Source organism: Salvia splendens, chromosome 15, assembly GCF_004379255.2.
Source record: "Salvia splendens isolate huo1 chromosome 15, SspV2, whole genome shotgun sequence".
NCBI lineage: Eukaryota > Viridiplantae > Streptophyta > Magnoliopsida > Lamiales > Lamiaceae > Salvia > Salvia splendens.
Window position 1 is genome coordinate 30,135,281 of NC_056046.1, and position 6,554 is coordinate 30,141,834.

A 6,554-nucleotide genomic window follows, 5' to 3' on the forward strand; every position below is an offset into this window, starting at 1 on the left:
GAGGGTTGCCTTAAGTGGATATTGAATTTTTTAAGCAAACGAGGTGGGCTTTCTTTTTCAAATCTCTTTATTTTTCGAAAATATGTTGTGGTGTTATAAGGGTGGTTTAACTGTTATGTCATGCCATGATGTTTTGTTTATGAGATTGTTGCCTGATGCCTAGTTCGTCTGAGCTTACTCCGTTAGGCTATATGACTGTGTTGTGAAACGAATTCGGGTCTGAGTAGGGCCACAAACCCTATCAGGCGGTGTACACTGGTGGGATCGTGAGCCGTCCTTGCTAGTCGGCCGGTCTCATGGGCGAATAGTGTGGCCACACTTTCGTCGCACTGTGATATGATGATTGTGATTGATGGATCGATGAGAAAGTGGGGAGAATAATTGTCTATCCAGACTTTGAAATATTTTTGTGTTCTCATGATATTTCTTAACTACACATAAAACTCGAGATCACTGGTATGGATGACATAACTGTATAAAATGTTTTCGACATGAGCCCATTGAGTACAACAAGTACTCAGCCCTGCATATGTTTTCACTATGTGCAGGTTGAGCGGGATGTTGAGTCGGCCTAGGAAATATTGGATGTGTTGTGTCTTCATACATCGGCGTCATCCTTGACTATCTTTGAAACCTTATTTCCGCTGCTATATTTTTGAACTATGCCTCAAGACCTTACTTTATTTCGTACTGTTTTGAGTATGTCAATTTCTGTTAGACTTTAATCCGTTGTTTACTTCATTACTCTAAAATGGTTTTTCGTAAACTAAAACAAATGTTTTCTTTTAGAAGTTAATTGGATTTTTGATGTTTATTTTCCCCGCTGCATCTTTGAAAAAATCGTTTGCTAAGTCTTTGCTAATTAATAATGAATTTTCGACATTAAGTTTCTTTAAACTAAAAACTTGCTGTTTAACAGTTGATGAGCTAATTTTTTTTTTCTTTTAAGCTAATTGAGTCTTTCTTATGAACTGTTATCCTTAAATGCTGCCCTTAATGTTTGTCCCTTGGTCACGATCGTCTCGTTTGTAGTACCCCTAGCATGGGCGGTCGTGACATATATATATATACGTATATATATATATATATATATATATATATATAGAGTTGTGACCATATCATAACCCCCAATTTATGTGATAACCCTATAACCAAATCTGGACTACACATATTTTCTAATCTTGTGGCTGAGATTCAAACTTAGATTTACTTCACCTCCGCCATTTTCATTACTCACCAACGAATTTTCCTGATTATTGTATTTTTGTTTCTCTTCCCCGTCGATCGCTGCCGCACAATCACCCTGAGCCTTGTTCACCTCCGCATCATTCTTCGATATCTTCTTCTCCACCACCTTTTTCAGCTCCGCCGTCACGTCGGCAATATAAAAGTACTTTTGCATCTGAAGAATCGGAATCCAATTCAACCTCCGGTGGTGAATCCGATTCGTACGCCGCCCTGTCCTCCAGCTGCGTCAGGTGGCCGCAGAGAGGAGTGGGGATTCCGGCGGTCAGCTCTGCCCGTGTCAGACAATTTGACGTACATAGATAGCAGCGAGTTCGATACGGTGAAATCTGAAATGAAGCCGAGTTTGACGGCGTTGCAGTGGAGATGGCGGCCGAGGATGCAGGGGGATTGGGAATCGGCGCATGCTTTGGTGATGGAGGGGACGAGGAAGGCTGTGTCTGTGGTGAATTGGGAATGTTTCTGTAAATTATAAGTACGTAATCATTAACAAGCAATATTAATAAAATAAAAATAGTAGTTGGAGAAAAATTAGTCCTTATTTTTCATGACTTTCGAGGCCAGATTCAATTGTACCAATGATTAATTAGTAGTTTATGTAATAATTTTGCAATAATAGTAATAGTAGTACATAAAATGATAGTTTTGGCGGATAGAATGATAGTTTTGGCGGATAAAATGATACTTTGAGTTGATACAATGATACTTTTACTGATTTGTAGGTATGTACATAAAATGATAGTTTTGGCGGATAGAATGATAGTTTTGCCGGATAGAATGATACTCTGAATTGATAAAATTATACTTTTGGCTTATATATGTTAGGTTTACTGCATACAATGATAGTTTTGCCAGATAGAATGATACTCTAAGTTGATAAAATGATACTTTTGACTGATAAAAATGATAAAATGATACTTCTGACCTATAAAATGATACTCTCAAGCATGTCTGTACATTTGCTAATACGTAGTATTTTTTTAGTTTAGTTTGTTAAATTAGTTCAGCTAGATTCGATCTGCAACATTATGTATTTAATTGTGATTGACTGAGGCAGATCTGTGATGATGCAGGTTAATGATATATTGAGGTTGATCAAGACAGAGTTGAACGATGGAAGACCTTCGAAACAAAAATCTAAATTGCTGATATTTCAAGCATTTCATCGAACAGTTTTCGAACTTCAGCAATTAAACAATATTAAATTTTTACCATCGATCTTTGTTCCCAAACTTTAATCTTACAAACTACAGATGGAAATAGATGACTGGCTTCCAATCACATCTTCTTAATCACATCTCGGCGGCAGATATTCCATTCCATTTCTCTTGATTTGTAGGTATGTACATAAAATGATATTCCATCAGACTTAAATAATTGAAAAACCTCGACAGCAGATGGCAACGACCACCAAATATTACTCCTAAACTCATCTCATTTGTATTTCACCACCAAGATTTTCTTTATCTGGAAACTGAAAGCTATTAGCATCTGCTCCACTGATCTTGTATACATCCTTCGATATCATTAGTGATTCAGTTTCTTCATCAGAATCACTATGGGCAATTACTTCCTGATTTATTCCTATTTACATTTTAATAATCCCACTTTGCTCAATCAAAATTCTGCGTTTTGAAAATGATAGTTTCAGAAGGTAAAATGATAGTTGCATTATATACAATGATGCTCTCAGGGGATAGTTTCAGAAAGTAAAATGATAAGCATTAACTATTTCACATGCCATTTTAATTATTCAAAATATTGATTAAATATGATATTGAAAATGGTGAGTTGTGTGGACTCACTAATTCAAACCTCCATAATTTCGCGTGCCAGAGTTTAATTGCATAGCAAAATATATGTAAACAAACTAACGAAATAGTAGTATATGTGTAATGCCGTATTATGCTTATTTATATTCATAGTTGTATTATGCTTCATTTTATCATTTGAAACTATCATTTTATCATTTCAAACTATCATTTTATCCACTGAAACTATCATTTTATCATTTCATGCAAAAGTATCATTTTATCATTTGAAACTATCATTTTATCATTTGAAACTATCATTTTATCTCCTGAAACTATCATTTTATTCCCTGAAACTATCATTTTATCAAGTGCAATTATCATTTTACCTTCTGAAACTATTATTTTATCCCATGAAACTATCATTTTATCCCCTAAAATAAAAAGAAAAAACGTATACTTCCATTACAAGAGCACAAATGAAGATGTACATATCAATGATTCAAGAAACAGACGACACTGACCACAGTTATCGATCCAACATGTCATAACTTTTACTCACAGTAGATAACTTTTGCTTCAGAGTAGATAGCACCCCCGCATCATCTGCCAATAAGTAAAATAGAACCATTCAGTGCTCATCTTGTTTCATTTCTGGCTATGAATATCCATTATAAACTCAACCCAAAATAAACGTTGCACAAAATGAAAATGAGGTACCTGCAATTCTGGCCAATTGATACTCACGGGGACGGTGCTCTCTGTTTCAACGGCCCCTTTTGCCGCTGCCATCCCAACTGCTACGCTCTGCATTATATCTAAACCAAAGCAAACCGAAGCTAACGTAGCACCAATTATCATTTTATCCCCTGAAACTATCATTTTATCCCCTGAAACTATCATTTTATCAAGTGCAACTATCATTTTACCTTCTGAAACTATCAATTTATCCTCTGAAACTATCATTTTATCCTCTGAAACCATCATTTTATCAAGTGCAACTATCATTTTATCCCCTGAAACTTTCATTTTATCCCCTAAAATAAAAAGAAAAATACTTCTTGATGGTGTTGAGGCCCCTGGTACCCATAACCAATGAATCAAGCTTCATACCTTTTGAAACTATCATTTTATCCCATAAAACTATCATTTTATCCCCTGAAACCATCATTTTATCAAGTGCAACTATCATTTTACCTTCTGAAACTATCATTTTATCCCCTGAAACCATCATTTTATCAAGTGCAACTATCATTTTCCTTCTGAAACTATCATTTTATCCCCTGAAACCATCATTTTATCAAACGCAACTATCATTTTATGTCCATATATTACAATCATGATCTTTATAATTACAATTTATCAACCTGAAATATATATCAATGGCGTTCATGATGTCTGCTCACATGTACTAATAAGATATCTCACCTAATCTATAATATCTTAAAGGTGACTAACTTCCAAAACTATGATAATAATGCATAAATAAAGAATTAAGTATTTGTTTCAGAGGCGTTCTTGATTACGACCATGACGATAAGAATTTATTAAACTGAATAATTAGGTGATCAGAATAATTAATAAGATAAATGATCAAATTGATATAATGGGGGAAGTTGACCTTGTAGTAGTAGAATAGCTCCTCACCTTTTATTTGAAGTTGAACACGCCATCGGATAAGATAGATACCGAAACCACATGTTTTAAAAATGTGTGGTGGAGATTTAGTTATAGGGTTATCACATAAATATGGGTTATCATTATAATGCACCCCTATATATATATATATATGTATGAGAATGTAAATACAAAATATGGGGTGTTACAACAATTGATCTATGTCAGTAGGTGAAATAATTCTGCGACACGTTCTACCATTACACTAATAAAAATGTGAAACATCTATGTCAATAATAATTCTGTTGGTGGATAACTTCGACCTGAGCTCGATTAGGATGGTTCTGTGGGCGGTGCCGCTGGGGAACGAGCAGGAAGTCGCAGACGGTTTTGGACAGGTGAAAAGTGAAAAATAACTTATATTCCTTACTTCATTTTTCATGTCCTTTAAATGATCATTTAATAGAGGAAACACTAAATTCAATTTAATTAGTCCCTATATTTGTGTAGAGATTATAAGGATTATACTACTAATTGATTTACTTTATTTTACTCTAAATTCAGTGTTAGGAAAATTAGTTGGGTAGGTGGAGGAATGTGAAGTTAAGTCGGGTTAACTTGTCATTACTCCCTATTGATGTATTGCATATATAACTAATCGATTTAAATCCTTATTATGGTACCACTTGCATCTAATACTTTGTCAATTTTGATTTATAATATAACTAAATGCACGGTTCCTAGAGAGAGATATTGCACCAAATTTTCAACAAATTCAACATTTATTTATTGAACAATAGAATGGCATACTTAATTTGATTTCATTTTTTTAACCCTTTTTTTTATAGTGATGCTCCCGTCTTTGTCGGGTAATTTCAATAAATTGTTTAATTAGTTATAGAATGACTGCCAATCTCTGCAGTTGCTACCACGTAACATGCATGTTAAAAATTTGTACATGATGTTATGTACTTAGCCATGTATGATAATAATAATATTATCATAATTTATATCTTTTTTTATTCTAGGTGGGATAGATAGACCACGAGGAATTCATGTTATTGGAAAAAAATAATAAATTCATGGGTTGACTAATAAACATAAATTTCCTAGCCTGTTTGTCCATACTATATTTTTTCGTAAGTAATATTTAGTTATATTATAATCTAAAATTGTCAAAGTATTAGATGCAAGTGGTACCATGATAAAGATTCGAATCGATTAGATATATATGCATCACATCAATGAGGAGTAATGACAAATTAATCCGACCTAACTTCACATTCCTTCACGTACCCAACTAATTTTCCTAACACTGAATTTAGAGTAAAACAAAGTAAATCAATTAGTAGTATAATTCTTATAATCTCAACATAAATATAGGGAGTAATTATATTGAATTTAGTGTTTCTGGGAAGTTAGGTATATCAGTTATTTTTCACTTTTCACCTGTCCAAAAACCGCATGCGACACGCGGCTGAGCAGAGCCGCTTCCAGCTCCTTCCCCAGCGGCGCCGCCCCTAGCATAACCATCCTGATCGACCTTAGGTCGAAGTTATCCACCAACGGAATTATTAGTAACATAGATGTTTCATATTTTTATTAGTGTGATGGTTGAATTTGTCGCAGAATTATTTCACCTATGAAACATAAATCAATTATGTCTTCAACTAGTCTTTTCAAGTGATGTTTCAAAACTAATAAAGATGATTTTTATATTTCTACGGCCGAGGCTATATTAGTAAATTCTATGTAATTTAAGATTGAAATAGTGTTGCACATATTATTATCACTGAATTTTTCATGATAATAAAACAGTCATTTTCAGCCATAATTCAACGGGTCATTTCCCATTAAACGAGTCACACAGAAAATTTAACCAACAAATCAAACACTATATTGGGTCATCAAATGCTCTATGAATGCCCCTATTTACCAATT

General features: G+C 34.0%; 1 long non-coding RNA gene across 1 annotated transcript; it reads right to left on the bottom strand.

The window, feature by feature from the left end:
* Positions 1 to 3,436: 3,436 nt before the first annotated feature.
* LOC121768036 lies at positions 3,437 to 3,919 on the bottom strand. Its single transcript, XR_006043266.1, has 2 exons — positions 3,717 to 3,919; positions 3,437 to 3,602 (listed from the first exon to the last, which is right to left on the bottom strand). It is a non-coding gene; the product is annotated as an uncharacterized LOC121768036 (long non-coding RNA).
* Between the last annotated feature and the right edge of the window lie 2,635 nt (positions 3,920 to 6,554).